The sequence below is a fragment of the Pyxicephalus adspersus genome, chromosome 11 (assembly GCF_032062135.1).
Source record: "Pyxicephalus adspersus chromosome 11, UCB_Pads_2.0, whole genome shotgun sequence".
Taxonomy (NCBI): domain Eukaryota; kingdom Metazoa; phylum Chordata; class Amphibia; order Anura; family Pyxicephalidae; genus Pyxicephalus; species Pyxicephalus adspersus.
The window spans coordinates 53,849,369-53,866,416 of record NC_092868.1 but is presented as its reverse complement, the minus strand read 5'-3'; positions in this window follow the sequence as shown (position 1 = coordinate 53,866,416).

Sequence of the window (17,048 nt, the reverse complement as noted above, 5' to 3'; positions counted from 1 at the left end):
GAATTGTATTGTTGTCCACTTATAAAAAGACACTATTACATGAGGATTCACACGTTGGCACTGAAGAAGTTGGTGAATGAGTTGTGTAAATGGGGGGGGGGGGGGGGCAACAATGCTGTGTTGTTTTCTACTACTTGGGGTCTATTTATAAAGCAACGAATATGACTTTCACCAGAATTCATGAACCATTCCACTGCTGCATGCTAGGTGAATGTCAGATTCACTGCTTTATAAAGAGACCACCCCTCCTTTGTTTCAAATTAGTTATTTTTGTAAAAGTTGAAAAAAGTTTTATACAAAGTTTATAAGTTTTGATAAAAAAGTTTATTTTTGTTAATAAAGTTGTTTATTACCTTTTGTGCTCACTTTATCTTAGCTAATTATTTTACATTTTAAGAATTATTAAAAAAAAAAAAAAAACACTTTTTGTGCAGAGCCTCAGGTTAGTTTAAAACAGCGGTGGGTTTGGGGACACATGGCAGCTTGCCAGCTGCATTGAACATTAAACCCTTCAAAACCAGAATGTATGCAAAGACATTCACCCAAAGAAAAAAAAACCCTGGATGGTTTTTTTCTTTGCTTACCCAGCATGACACATATAGTACATACCATTGCTGCAAATAGGTACAGTGGACATTGGATACCCTGCACATGCACGGGTGTTACAGCATCAGTGGCTGAAAAGAATTGCTGGGGACCGGGAAGAATCAGCAAAGACTTCAGCTTTGTGGGAGATTTGCAATGACGGGTTCCTACAAACATGTCTGCCACAATCATACTTGCTGAATATAATTATTATTATTATTAAACAGGATTTATATAGCACCAACATATTGTGCAGTGCTGTACATTAAATAGGGGTTGCACAGTGACATGAGGAGAGGACCCTGCCCAGAAGAGCTTACAATCTGAATACAGCAAAAGCACACACCAACAAAAAATTAGGTTCACTTTAAGAGAAACATTGTTAGCAACAGTAAAGCATGCCAGACTCCTAATGTCTCTGAAATAACATAAACTGTCCAGCCAGAAACGTTTTACTTCAAGCCAAAGTTCATCATTGCGTTTATTAAATTAAAAGGTTAACAATGGAACAAATATATATTTTTTCAGGTGTTTGCTTGCAGTAGCATGCTGCATGATTTCTAGATGCTACTTACAACTTCCCAAGCGCTTACAGTCCTCTCCTCCTGTATGAGTGTCTGTATTCATCTGTTATTTGCAACCCCTATTTAATGTACAGCCCTGTGTAATATGTTAGTGCTATATAAATACTGTTTATTATTATTAATTAATAGAAAAAAATGCACCAAAAGCATGTGCAAATGCCAAGCAGTTACCCCCTGTGCCCATTGACAGCCACATTGTAAACACCTTCCTTTTATAACTACAAGTCTGAACATAGCCTTAGGCTGGAGAGCTATTTTAATAGCTGTTAATCCATTCTGGCTGTCATGCTGACATTTTCATTATCACATATATCAGATAACTGAAGTTCTTCTTTCCATAATTGTTCATGATTAGTTACTGGTCATTGAAAAATGAAGCCAGGCAGATGGCATTTTGGGTGGTAGCTGGGCATCAGCTGAAGCAAACAGTAAAAACCATGCACGTTTGTAAAGCCCAGAAATGCATTATAAATATGTTTAAGGCTTCATTTTCTTGAGGCTTTAAAAGTAAATGATGTCCAGATCTTTTCTAGAAGAGACAAATGCCAGGAGTCTGAGTATGGTCACATGACCTGTCAGCCATGTATTGCCACTGAGTGTGCCATTCACACTGCATGGTACACAATCTACACACAGGTTCCACACATTCTGCATTCTATCAATCTAATCATAATTCTGCAATAATCCAAACTGCATTGTGTGTGATGGCTACCCTGATGTGGGACCCTTAGCAGCTGTTTAATGAGACAGGTCCTGTATGAAGCCATACCTTTCAGCTTTTCACTTTCCACAATTTTGAGTGAATGTTGTGTTTGATCTGAAGTTTTCTTTTTAAGGATTTACAAATGAAATATTTGCAGTCTGGCTCTGGGTCATCCACATGATATATCCTGGAAAGATGGCACCGGAGCAGAAAGTGGAGAAAGTGGTGTATGAATATTCCCCCAGCTGATTCCCTGGACTGTGCATGACTTGTATACATTGTACAAATCCTTGTATACGGACTGATCCCTCTAAATCTGCCTACCTGGACCCCTATTACATAGGACTAGGAACTCTACACCCAGAATTAACATTCACAAATACATAGAAAAGTATGATCCATTATCAATTAATAGATAAACACTTTGAAAGTGCATTTGTCCCCTTCCTCTGACCCAAATGGACCCCTCCTTTGATGTCAGTATATCAAGTTAAATAGATGTTTGTTCCTGTACAGACTTTGTCCTGCCTGAACTTTACAGCTCCATTGATTTCTATAGGACGGTCTCTTCTCACCTCTGGCTGTGGCCCCATAGAGGTCTATTATTATTAATATTATTATTAATAATAATAAATGGGATTTATATAGCGCCAACATATGCAGCGCTGCGCAATAAATAGGGTATAGGGTGTAGCGACTGGGACAGCACTGTCCTTTGAAAAGGGAAGGGGGAGAACGCAAAAGTGGCACCCACTGAGCTCACCTCTATGGAAGTGGTCCTGATCAGTCATTTATCAATCTGCCATGGCAGGGGAGCACTGTACACGTTATGAGAACCATGACCTTTCATCCAGGTGAATATTATCTGACCTGTGTAAATAGCTATAGGCTTTGAAGAATAAATGTACCAATAAAGTGTCCCCCACCTTGAATAGAATGTAATCATTTTCCTCCCATACCAAAAATCTGGTTTTGTCTTTATCTGCATTGGAGAGACGTTTCCCATCACTTCCTGTCCTGACAAAATAGAAGGAAATCTCCCCAGCTGGGATTATTATTATTATATTACTATTACTATTATATTATTAAACAGGATTTATAGCGCCAACATATTACGCAGAGCTGTACATTAAATAGGGATACCGGTGGTTATTGAAATCCGGAGGGACATCTTCTGTAATGCTTTACCACTTGATCCAAACAAAATAATAAGGAATGGCAGCACGGTGGCTCAGTGGTTAGCACTCTGGCCTTTGCAGCGCTAGGTCCCAGGTTCAAATCCCAGCCAGGACACTATCTGCATGGAGTTTGCAGGTTCTCCCCATGTCTGTGTGGGTTTCCTCCGGGTACTCTGCAAAAACATGCAGTTAGGTTAATTGGCTTCCCCCTAAGTTGACCTTAGACTACATTAATGACATATGACTATGGTAGGGACATTAGATTGTGAGCTCCTTTGAGCGACAGTTAGTGACACCACTATGGACTTTGTACAGTGCTGCGTAATATGATGGCACTATATAAATACTGTGTATTAATAAATATTAACATTTATTACAATTAAAGTATAAATAGAACACCAAGAGTGCCTATCGGAGATGCATTTTTAAAAACAATTACAACAGCAGCCCCACATATCTCCCATCTCTCAAATTCTGCATTTGTATGACTGCTTGAAGCAAATTTATGAAGCAGGTAATCTGACATTCACCAAACATTCACTACAGGCGCCTAACTCACTGCAATGCACCACTTGTCTCCTTGCAGTGCAGTTTTTTACTCTCACCCTGAGCTTTGCTATTCAGGCATTTACATTACTTGTATATAGAACTGTATTTATTTTATGTGTTAATAGCCGCCTAGAGCTCAGCTTTTTATCCTGCAAGCAGAGTGCCGAATAAAGTGTTACTACAGAAAGAAAAGGATTTGTTTTATGCCTTAATGATACATTTGTTGTTCCTTATTGCATGTCTAGAGGATCTATTCTCCTTTTTACTCCTCTTACCTTGAATCCCTCCTTCTTCATGAGTCTCCAGTTGTGCGTTCTTCCTGCCCTGTACAATGTTGGCTCCAAGGGCTAGTACCCTCTGCAAACAAGCTCCATCTGCTGGTTGAGGCAGAAACATCATCTGATACTCCTGTAGCTGTAGCATGCCCTCTGGTGGTAAGTATCAATACCTACCTGCCAAAGGATCTGCCCAGTCAAATGATCATTATATATGGTAGGTACAGACAACAGAATGTGGCCTGAATAAGGAGATTCCAGGCTTTGCTCTCCAGGTTCCTGGTCATGTTGCCAGTTCCAGATCCTAACCACCCTGATTACCCTAAACTATGCCCTGGCTGCATGTATTGGTACTGCACCTTGTCTGTTCAACATCTGATCCTGGCTACCTTTTTTATACCTACCAACATTTGAAAGTTATGAAAAGGCATGGGCGCGTCATGCCAAAACTGTGGGCAGGATTTGGGCAGTGTGTGGCTATAGCATAATAGCTAACAATAAAACTGTACAGCAGGGGTGTCAAACTCAAATACACAGTGGGCCAAAATAAAAACTTAGACAAAGTAGCGGGCCAAATTTGAAACTGAAATAGCACCGCTACTACAATTCCCTGCGTCAAGAAAAGTCCAATGGCGGGCCACACATAGGCAGAGAGGTCACTGGTCTATAGACACTAGTGATTTCGGGAATTGTAGTAGCAGCGCTATTTCAATGCAGCTCTCCCATCATTACCTTTTCAGAGAACTGCATATCCTTAATGCCCGTGGCTTCAATTCATGCTCCATTCAGAAAGCCTTCATTTGTAGTCCCCCCATTGTGAGACTACTAGTGAGACAACCTCAATCCATGATACACAATGGCCCCGATTTAATAAAACTCTCCAAAACCGGAGAAGATAGCTTATCACGGGAGAATCTGGGGGGATCCTGGAATGGTCTAAGAAATCTGTTTTAGCCTTGCTGAATCGCCCAGGGTTTATCTATGTTGGTCCATTTTCTCCAGCCCTGGAGAACTTTAATAAATCACATCCAATGCAAGGAATTATGAGACATGGAATTTTCTTACAGGCAGGAATTGGACATTGCAGCTACTCTGCTGCCCTCTAGTGTTAAATCAGAAATTGTGAAAACCACCAGCAGCCTTTACACTGATTTACAGCATAAATTATTATTATTATTAATAATAAACAGGATGTATATAGCGCCAACATATTCCGTAGCGCTGTACAGCATGATTTAAAATTTTGAAATAAAAAATATCAGAATTGATTGTGTGCTCTAACTCTTATTATGAAGAATATAACTTTAGATCTTCTTTACAGCAAGTCACCAAATAAAAGCCAATTTAAAAATAATTTAGGTATGCACATTAATAATAGTCAAGTTAATTAATGCCACTTAATGTGTACTTGGCATTTAGACTTTGGTAACCTCTTGCCATAAGTAAGACTAAAACCCAACTTCAGGAAATAGTAAATAGAGTTGAGAAAATTTTGGATCTCTTTCTTATATTGCAATATGGATGTCTTTTGGCAAAATTTTCCCTCTCTTATAGTTGCAGTAACAAAACAAATACAGGAAGTGTTGAGAAATCTCTTCAAGCAAGGGACATAAGCACTTATTGGTTTTAAATTGCAGTACCCTGCAATACCACCACTTTACAGCAGGGGGAGACACGTGCACACAGATTTAATGTATGTTGTGCATATCATTCTGCAGATTGAACACACACAGAGATGTGGGGTTACTGAATTGTTGCAGAATAACCAGAAAATGACCTGATTTCCTTTAATCCTTATTTTACATGTATATACAGTACTTTAGAACCTTGAAACAATCTCCCTACTCAGTGTTGACCAAGGAGCTTACAATCTAATGTTCCAGGTACAGCCATATTCAGGTCTGGGTGAGAGTCATCTGATCTGTCAGAATGTTATCACAGCCAAGCAAACATGGTGAAAGCAAACCAGCTCCATTCAGGCAGCGGTCAGGCCACACCATTAATAGCAGGCTCAGACCTGCGGTGGTTGTAAGTGATCCTGTGCGGCTCTCTGCAGCTGGCGCCTCTTTACCTTGCACTGCAGCACTGATTCATTATTAACAATATTTTCAGGTGGCTGTGATTGGTACTGGAACTCTCTCTGCGATTCCCCCCATTCATTCCCATTGGGATGTCCCAGGTTAACATGTAGCACCTTGCCCAAGGCAGTGGCATGAAGAAGCCATAACCACACCATAACCTCACTGCCGGTCTGATCACTGCCCACCTGTGCCGCTGCATGCCCTATGCCTCCGCATTGCATTACCAAACCTTCTCCCTAGCGGGTACCTACCACCCTAGGCCACCACTTACATCAGCTCTGTTTGTTGTCAACTAAAGAAAAAAAACCCAGAAAATTCCCCACACAGCCAAAGCTCAAACATGCCGCACATTTCTCTCTGAACTGCTTGTAAACATTTAAATACCTTCCAATTCAAACAGAACCCGTCCTCTGATCCCCTAACAATCATGTGATCAAAACAAAACCTATATCCTCAAAAAAGCATGAGATCTGTCTTTATATTAGCTTCCTGTCCTCATTGCTTTGCACAGTGCTGTCAGTCTAACACAGGGAACGCACATACAGGAAGGGAAGAGCTACCGGTAGAATCTGTTGTGCTGCCCCCTATATTGCACACATTTTAGGAGTCATTTCAGACCCCTATTGAGTCAACAGACCTGATATCCTAATGTTCTTTAGGACGATTATCATGGGTGAACCTGGGTGATCCAGCAAACTTGGAAATGATTTCCTAAAAATAACTTGCTTTTAGTTGGCAAATGTTTTCAATCCTGGACCAGATTCATTCCAGGTTTGCTGGATCTCCATGACAGTCGGTCTTCTCCGGAACCACAGTGTAATGTACAGGCTCAGCTGCAATCCCAAATGTTTCCATTCGAATGAATGGGAGCAGACGGGGACCATTTTCTGTGGCAGATGTTGGCACAGTGAAGCTACTTTTGGTCGCGTGGTTACTGTTTAGGATTTGCACCACCGCCATGTACTGTTACTGTTTAGGATTTGCACCACCGCCATGTAAATATGGATGACAATGGTGCAGTTTGCTTTTCTTATATGTTTGCTGTGTGCCTGGAAGCAGCAAATTGCGCAGTTTTACCCCATGGGCCTGAAAAGGCCCCAACTGGGACCCTTTTCATTGCCGAGCCCCCATCCATTTGTGGCTGTTGTACAGTAACAGAGATATCCTGATGGGGACACCTGTATCAACCACACCTAGGATTTCCCATATTATGGAAAGATTTCCTTTCATTTCCTGTTGTGTCCCTGGGACAGGAAGTAAAGGTAAATACCCCTAATGGGACAGATGACAAAAATAAAACCTGACAGGGCGCTTAACCCTTTGATGAGCATTGATTTTCAAAATCCTAATCCCAAATCCTATTGACTATAATGGAGGTGATCCAGAGGCTGCATTTCTGTGGATGGAGAATGTCCTATTGAGGTGCATTTTACCTGCTGACAAAGCAGGTCAATTGCAGCTTTTTTTGTTTAAAAAAAGAAAGAAAAATGAAAGTGCATTAGGACGTACCTGCAGGGAGTTGTACACACTTACCTTATACTGCAGATATAGGTATGTACACACGGTTTTTGTTTACGTTTTACCTTTTTGCAGAGATCTGATTTTGTTTTGTACGGTGACACACACACTCGCTGTATAGAAGACGCGTGTTGTTAGCAATGCAGAAAACCACAGCGCCCTGAATGCAATACGTTCAAAGAAAAACCCTCCACACCGAGGTAACAACAGCGCAACACCAAACCGCTGCCTTCACTAAGACTCCTCGCGGTGAGATCACTGAACACCATTTAGTAGATTTGGGTCCCAGGATATGCAAGCTGATCCCCATAGGCTCTTCACTTACAACAGAATTAAACTGCTATGCCAGCGTTTGCAGACAGGAGGAGAGAGCATGGTGGCAGGGAGATGAGCTTATCAGTGAGCTGCTTCTTTTTTCACTGTCCAGTCACAGTTTGATGTTGAGCAGGAGACCTGTAAGGGCAAGTGAAACTGACAGAGTTAGATCTGGTTCTCTCCCTGCAAGGTAAAAGGCGAATCCTTTGCCAGGAAAAACTGCTCCTTTATATTTTACTCTCACTTCCTGTTACAGAGCCTTGACAGGAAGTGATAAGTATCCTAAGTTGGAGGAATCCCACCTTTATGTTTCCTTCCTTCCTTTATTTTAGCAGGAGCCCCCTTTAAGATGCAGAAATTCTAAACCTGGGGCAGTGCTGGGGATGGCTGAGATTGTGTTGCATGCTCTGTGCAGAATTCTGGGCCAATCACACGCGCAGGGACTGCGATTTCCAGAATGCAGACAATGTGCAATCTATGAGGGTGATTTGTACTCTGAGGATTCTGAACCACGCCTGCGACTACTTCCCAACATCCGATCCTTGGGAATTCCAGGACTTTCCCTGTCCATGGTGCTGAATGCAGAGCAGCTCTGGTCCCAGACATCTCTGAACCACAAGGGACACACCGCATGCTGCACCCATGCCCAGACCGCAATGCATGCTGGGAGCAGCCATAGAAAAATCAGCAATGCACGCTGGGAGGAGCCATTTACAAAGCAACAATGCAGGCTGGGAGGAGCCATATAAAGAGCAGCAATGCATGCTGGGAGGAGCCATTAAGGGCTAACAATGCATGCTGGGCAGAGCCATATAAAGAGCAGCAATGCATGCTGAGAGGAGCACACTATGGGCTAGCAATGCATGCTGGGAGGAGCCATAGAAAATCAGCAATGCATGATGGGAGGAGCCATTAACAAAGCAACAATGCTGGGAGAAACAATAAGGGCTAGCAATGCATGCTGGGAGGAGCCATATAAGGGCCACCAATGCATGTCCAGAGGATTTATATAAAGACCAGCAATGCATGATAGGAGGAACTATTAAATAAACCAACAATGCATACTGGGAGAAGCTATTAAGGGCCAGCAATGCATGCTGGGAGGAGCCATAGAAAACCAGCAATGCATGCTGGGAGGAACCATTAACAAAGCAACAATGCTGGGAGAAACAATAAGGGCTAGCAATGCATGCTGGGAGGAGCCATATAAGGGCCACCAATGCATGTCCAGAGGATTTATATAAAGACCAGCAATGCATGATAGGAGGAACTATTAAATAAACCAACAATGCATACTGGGAGAAGCTATTAAGGGCCAGCAATGCATGCTGGGAGAACTCATATAAAACCCAGCAATGCATGCTGGGAAGTGCCAATCCACAATTATAGGACCAGTGAATGGAGGTCCAGCTGAATGGTGAACACCTCTCTGTAGACACAGGAAACATTCTACCTACCTACATTTTTGGAATTCTGTTTAGTCTTGTCATTTTGGAAGCTAACACTTCCGGCAGTGTCGATCTACTGACCCCCCATTGCAACCCCACCAACCCTTCAGTCACAATAGGACACCATTATGTCTTGGGGGGTGGGGCAAAGTATAAAGCTGAACTCTATGCAAATATAAAGGCAGAAGTTGATGCAGCTCTGTGTTTATCAAAAAGTTGGGGGACTTGCAGTCCCTTGCAGTCCTCTGTTCAGCAAAGTGACAGAAAGATGAGCTTATCACTGTGCTTCTTCTCCTTTCACTGCCCATTCACCAGCTGGTGCAGATCCAGGACAACCTGGGCTTCATAAGAAACAGAATAAATAATGCTGGCCCTCAGACTGAGGACATCTAGTGGCAGAAATGTGTACTGCAGATTAAATATCAGCAGACTATTGCGGCTTTGTTATCTTATAACAAGTTAAGTTAGTTTCATTTTGTCATTTTTGATTTGAGTTCTGCTTTTATAATTAGTAAATTCCCAGCCTGAGCTCTGTAGTCACCCCGAGGTCTGTACAGCCACATCTGGTCTCAGGTGTAGCCGAGCTTCAGTGGGGGGAAGGGGGAGCAGCTGCTGGTGTGATTTACGGTAATTGGAAGGCGTGCGACACAGTCATTAGAAGCCTCACACTTCCTGTTTTTCTCTCACAAACATTCTCACCACGGCTTGCAGCATGCTGAAGGAGGATGGGTAACTTATGGTACCTTGCATGTAACACCAACAGCAACAACGCCATATTTACAGCACAATGCCAGCACATTTATTTTATTTTAGGTTTTGGATACAACAGGAAATGGTTAGAATGTCTGCCAGGTTTACTGTAAAGATTTGTGTGACTGTTTGAACCCATTTGGGATTTTCCCTCTCTACCTGTGTGGTCACCGAGACAGGAAGTGAGTAAAATGTGTAAAGCGTGGGCATGGAGAGCAATGGAAGTGTTTGGGTGGCACAAATGTGTTTTGTAAAAGTTGAAACACCATCCGGGTTATTTATTTGGTCTTCATGCACCATGGAGGAAAAATTATCTTATTTCCTGTTCTGAATATGCAACAGGAGGTTAGAGGAATTCCCTTTTTATTTGTCTCCAGAACAGGTGGCCTATTGGATAATTTGCAATGAAAGAAACGCGCATTTGGCACATGATGCATGTCACTCGGCAATATTTATCACTGCCCCACAGTCATGTCATTTACTGTCCTCAGGTGCTCACAATCTGATTGGTCATTGCTATAGCCACACCCCTAACAAAGTCTAAGGGCAATTAAGGGGGGGGGGGGGGCAGGTAAACCTCCCATTACATGTTTGGAGAAAATGGAATACCAGGGACTTATTCTTGTCCGCAATTGTCCTTGGCTGCATTTTGCCCATGTTGTAATGCAAATATCAGCTAATGACATTCAAACAGTGCTTGGTGGAGTTCTGCTTTAAGACAGAAGATCATGGTAAGAAATATATATAAGAAACAATCTCAGCCAATCAGATCTCTGCTTTTATAATAGCACTACATTGGAAATCTGCAATCCAACCCTTCCATCCATCCTCTTCCTTTGCAGCCATGGCACCATAGGACATAACAACCGTTGAGTCATGGCGGTGTAGATTCTTGGAATGTAATGGGGGAATCAGAACAGCATAGGAAATATATGGGGAAACCGATAGTGGTGTCTCCAGCCGTTCATCCATAGAGGAGAAGACAATGGCCCCAGGTGGGGGTTACAGTATTATTATCTTTTATTATTGTTAATAAACAGGATTTATATAGCACCAACATATTAAGCAGCGCTGTACATTAAATAGGGGTAGAAAATGACAGTGACACAGGAGGAGGAGAGGGCCCTGCCCCGAAGAGCTTACAATCTAGTAGGTGGGGGAAGTATCACACAATAGGAGGGGGGATATGGAATGGTGGGAAGTAGTGAGGGTTTAGGAGACAGAAGAAGATGGGTAGGTGAGGGTGAAGCGTTGGGTTTGGAGTGCTCTTTTAAATGAGCAGAAAGTAGGAGCAAGCTGAATAGGACGAGGAGACCATTCCAGAGAGTTGGGGCAGCTCTAGAGAAGTCTTGGAGCCGTGCGTGTGAGGAGGTTATGAGTGAGGAAGTCATTAGTAGATAATTGGAGGAGCAAAGAGAGCAGCTAGGGGGGTATTTTTCTATCAGGTCAGAAAGGTAAGTGGGACAAGAACTGTGGAGGGATGTGAAGGTAAAGCACAGGAGATGAATTTGATTCTAAGGTGAAATGGAAGCCAATGAAGAGAACTACAAAGAGATGCAGCGGAAGAGGAGCGGAGGGAAGGATGGATGAGTCTGACCAAGGTATTTTACAGTTATAATTTTTGCCTCCACCAAACCTATGGTCTTATTGGATCAGATGAAGTCTCCCAGCTATTTGTTTCCCCCCATTTGGTCGGCTACTAATACAGTACCATAGGTGAGTACATGGTCAGGTTTGGCATAGCTGATCTATATTAATATTTTTTTTATTGTTATTAAACAGGATTTATATAGTGCTAACATATTATGCAGCGCTGTACAATAAATAGGGATTACAAATGACAGACAGATACAGACTGACACAGAAGGCGGAGAGAACCCTGACCCGAAGAGCTTACAATCTAGGAGGTGGGGGAATTTACACACAATAGGAGGGTAGATACTGTATGTAATGGTGGGAAGTAGTGACAGTTTCATAAGATCTATATGTAACATGTCGTGTTTCTGCACCCTCTCCTCCTGATGAAGCGGCTTTGTCCTGCTGTGAAACGCGTGGAGTTTAATTGGGTGACAATTCAAATCATAACAATTTGGACAGTAAAGTTTGTCTAGCAATGAATGTTTCATGAATTCAATGAATTTTTATTATTTTTTAAAATAAATGTCATTCTTTTAATATAAATATGTGTGATTATTGCCATCGGAATCCCTTAACATATTTCAATCTGTGTTATTAAATAATAAATTGCTGATTTACACAAGGAAGGTCTACGTGTCCCTACCTGATACTTTATTATAATGATAATTGTTAAAGAACTATTACTTGTAGAAGAACATTCCGTAGACCACCTTGCACATTGTCACAGTGCCTTGGCACCACCCTTACAGAGACCCCCGCTGGCGCCAATGCCTACCCACAAGGCCCATAAACTCTCTATAGAGCGGAGGACTCCCCTCATCACATGCAATATAATTTGTATCATTTTTGATATACTTTATAACTTTATATATGACAAGAAAACAACTTTACACAACGCTCTCACAGTTTTATTTTCTCAGTATCGCTGTAATAATGCTAAAAAGGAGAAGAGAAACTTCACTTTCCTGTAAATGTTTTACTTTTACAGCTCAGACTAAAATTACATTTACAGTCAGTATAGAAGTGTGCAGAATCAAATTATTGCAACTCATGTGCAGGACATTCACGGCTGGGACAACCCTGCATTGCACTCGCGTCCTTCTAATGCTGAAATGGAAAGTGCAGTGGTTTTGTACTTTGTTTTCTCTAATATGGTCACAATATATAAATATATATTACATATATATTTATAATCAGCTAAAAATGCCCATGCCATGCATTTCCCTGCCATCATGCTGTGGAGAGGACCCCTTTTTTGGAAGCAGCGGCTCCTCTGTAGAAACCTTACTCCCTGCTGAGTCACGGTTACAATGTTAGCTCTTCTGGCTTTAAATAAAGCAAATTTGGAGTTTTTATATTTGGAGTTTTTATATTATTATGCTGTTTCTATCTGGCCTTGCAATAAAACCCCTCCTTGACTTATATGATCATTATATGTTAAATCCAAACTAATAAAGGCGTCTGATTTCATCAGCCTTGACATGCTGGATCTTGTAGTCCACACAGAATGGGGCTGATTAGTCAGAAGCTGCTTATTGGGCGTGGAGGAAATGTAAAGAATTCCGGTTAGTAAGAGAACATTTACAGAGAAAAGCTTACAGCTGGTCCTACAGATAAGGCTGCTTCTGTGATGGTCTCAGCCCAAAGTCTGCATTTCCAGGAAGAAATGGCGGCCGGTTATTCTTGGTGAATCTATCAGAAGTCACCAGAGTTTACATAAATAGAACTTTAAAGAAAGATGAATGTACAGGGATATAGAGGATGCCATCTACGACTTCTTCTGGCAAGTCCAATGGCTTTTATGGTTTAATGACCAGGAACTACAATTTGGATCACATGCTCTGATTTCACTTGCTGCATGCTTATTCTAAAGCAGTGACTTAAGTGCGTTGTCAGAAAATGCAAGGTGGTGGGAATTTTCATGGCAGTCTACTTATATGTATTAGGTATAGGTAAAACCTAACTCAGTCATTTCTATTAGAGTGAAATACTTTTTTGTTCTTATTTCTGTCTGTGACCCCGTTGGGGGCATTTGCCTTCTTTTCTTGCCCCTGCGAAACCTGAACAAGAAGGATTAGGGCCAGTGAAGACCCACATTGAGATGCAGCATTCTACCAGGGGCTGTTTCTCCCATTCAAGTGAATTGGGAACCTTTTTGTGGATGCAGCTGTGACATAGGGCCTGATTTATTAAAGCTCTCCAAGGCTGGAGAGAATACACTTTGATCAGTGAAGCTGGGTGACTCAGCAAACCTGGAATGGATCTGGTCAAGGATTTAAAACACTAAATGACTAAATGACTGAAGAAAACCAGTCCAGGTTTGCTGGGTCACCCAGCTTCACTGGTGAAAGTGTATTCTGCCCAGCCCTGGAGAGCTTTCATAAATCAGGCCCATAGTGCCTAGCAATTGCACCTTACAGCACCAGGGTGTCCGGATCAAATCAGAGCCAAGGCAGATTTGTATGTTCTCCCTATTTTGTATGGGTTTGCTTTCCAGGATTCAAAACATTTGCTAGCAAATGATTTGAGGAAATCCATTCCAGGATCACCCAGCTTCACTGAAGAAAGTGTGCTCCCTCCAAACTTGGAGAGCTTTAGTAAATCAGGGCTATAGCAGCAAACTTCCAAAAATTGACACGTGCAAATCTGCTTACTTTCTGAGCAGTTATCTGCCAACCAAGTGGTTGGTGTGAAACAGCCCTTAAGCTACGTACACACTTCCAATTATTATCGTTGGAAAACGAACGACGAACGTTCATGCACGATATATACGAACGATCGTATAGCACCGATCCTGCACATAGAGATAACGACACGATCGTTCGTAGATATTGTACACACAATAGATACGATCGTTTGAGCGATAGAGGAACTATGTGCACGACAGGAAAGTGAACGGACGTTCGTTCATCACGCATGCTCTGAACATGGACGATCAACGAACGACCGTACACACGAACGATGTTCAACGATCGTCGCCCAATCCGATCCGTCGGTCCGGTCGTTCGTTTCCAATGACTTTCCTCGTTCGTCGGCATCGTTGGTTACTTTTTTACGAACGATTTTTTGCCCAATCGATCGTTCGTCGTTCGATTGGAACGATAAAAATTGGAAGTGTGTACGCACCTTTAGGCACAAACAGCAATAAAAACATTGTCAGGTATCTATTGTCCTCACTTCCTGTCCCCAGGAGAGCAGCTCAGTTACAAGACATTTCTATAAACCATGACAACTAAAAAATAACATTTCTTAGCACCCTCCTTGTTTTTTTTTTAGCAAAGTGGAGCCGCTCAGGTAGACCAGAAATCATGGATAAAGGTAAATATGTAAGGTGGGTGTTATATGAAGAAACAAAGTTTTTGTTGGAGAGGTGGCAAGATTTATTTTCTATTATTTTGCATGACTGATTTGAACTTTAAGGCCTCTTTGCGTAGGTGTAAAGAAGAGACAATTGTTTTGTATTATTGAAACTTTCTGAAAACTTTGTAAATGCCTCTTATGTAACAGCTAAGTATATAAAATAAAAAATGGCAAGTGGCAAAGTTTTTATAAATTAGGTCAATGACAGTATGCTGCAATGACACTCTATATCAGAGTTTATTGAGCTTTTTAACACAGGGAAACACTTAAAATAACTTTTAGGTTTCTTGGGGGAAGCCCTCCTATAATTACTATATCCACAGCTCACAGTATAGTAGTGTGGTGGTCGGTGGGAAAAATTCATTTAACATTGTTGGCCATTGGGAAGAATTTCACCCTTATAGCATGAAAGTTCATTGGTGTCACTTATACTGACCTGAGAAGTCCAAATTGCTCTTAGATTAAGAAACCCCCAGCAACTTCTAGTAGAACCTTAGGGTTCCATGGAATCCTCGTTGAGAATCACTGATCTAGACCATCCATTTTTAACTGGGGTCCCTCAGGAAGGTGCTGGGAGCTTCTCAATTTGTGGCTTGTCTCCATGTTGATGATACTTTGATGATACAGTAGTTCTGGTGCCAACACCAACACCAATTGGTGGTGCCAACTGCATGATTCTAATGATGCCTATAGGTAGGTAGGTATATAGGTAGTATTAAAGACACAACTGTAAGGGGCATTCCATCCACTGGCTGCCAATAAATAATATTATTTTTATCATTAATAAACAGGATTTATATAGCGCCAACATATTACACAGCGCTGTACATAAGGGGTTTCAAATGACAGACAGATACAGACAGTGACACAGGAGGAGGAGAGGACCCTGCCCCGAAGCGCTTACAATCTAGGAGGTGGTGGAAGTATCACACAATTGGAAGGGAGGCATGTAATGGAGGGAAGTAGTGAGGGTTTTAATAGACAGAAGAAGGCATTGGCAACTTTGAAAAGATGGGTTTTGATTGTTTTTTTAAATAAGCAGAAAGTGGGAGCAAGCCGAATAAGACGAGAAAGACCATTGCAGAGAGTTGGGGCAGTTCTAGAAAAGTCTTAGAGCTGTGTGTGTGATGAGGTTATGAGTGAGGAAGTCAGTGGTAGGTCATTGGAGGAGTGGAGAAGGAGCGGAGATTTAAGAAGCTTTACTTGCCATTGAACCTGTCATACCCAATGGAGCTAAAATACACTCCAGGAGCAGAGGGCATTGGTATTCTAGGCTTGAGATGTTGGCTGTATCAGTGGGCACAATGCAAAGTGTGTACCCCGCTAATAGACTTAATACCATTGCGGGTCAGGAAATGTTCTTACGTTGAACCTGAAGATTACTTCCGGGCTTTTCTACAATGTCCAATCCAGTGGTGGTGCCAGAGATCTGAAATTTATTTTAAGGATTCCCCAAGGCTAAAAAGTTTGAGAAAGGTTGTTTAAACTCCCAAGGTATTCACTTAAGCCTTACAAATTCCCCCAACACACGTCAAAATGTGCACCAATTCTCCAGCAGTAAAACAAACACTTTAAAAAGATTTTCTTTCACCACTCATTACTTTTCTCACCACCGAAGTGAAGATATGCATTGTGCTTGTTGTTTGTTAACCAAAGTGGGTAGGAGTGTTCCTCTGGGTTGTGAAAGTGAAAGTGGTCACTAGTGAGTGATAGGAGGGGAAGTGAGAGACAGAGAAATGCAGGAAACTCTAAAGAGATAACAGTCACTTCAGGAAAATACAAGATAATTGCAAATGACTCAATGATTGTTCTCTGGTGGAAAACAACTTATTCCTTCTAGAATTTTATATCTATCCATATAACTATATGTAGCTACATTTTTTCCACTTCTTTTTTTTTTATTGAAAAGACTAAATGTTCTTTTGAGCTGCTCTCTTTTACTGCGGCTATTGTTATTATACATCATTTATATAACACCAACCTATTAGGCAGCGCTGTACAATGTCCCTACCATAGTCATATGTCATTATTACAGACTAAGGTCAATTTTGCAGGGAAGACATT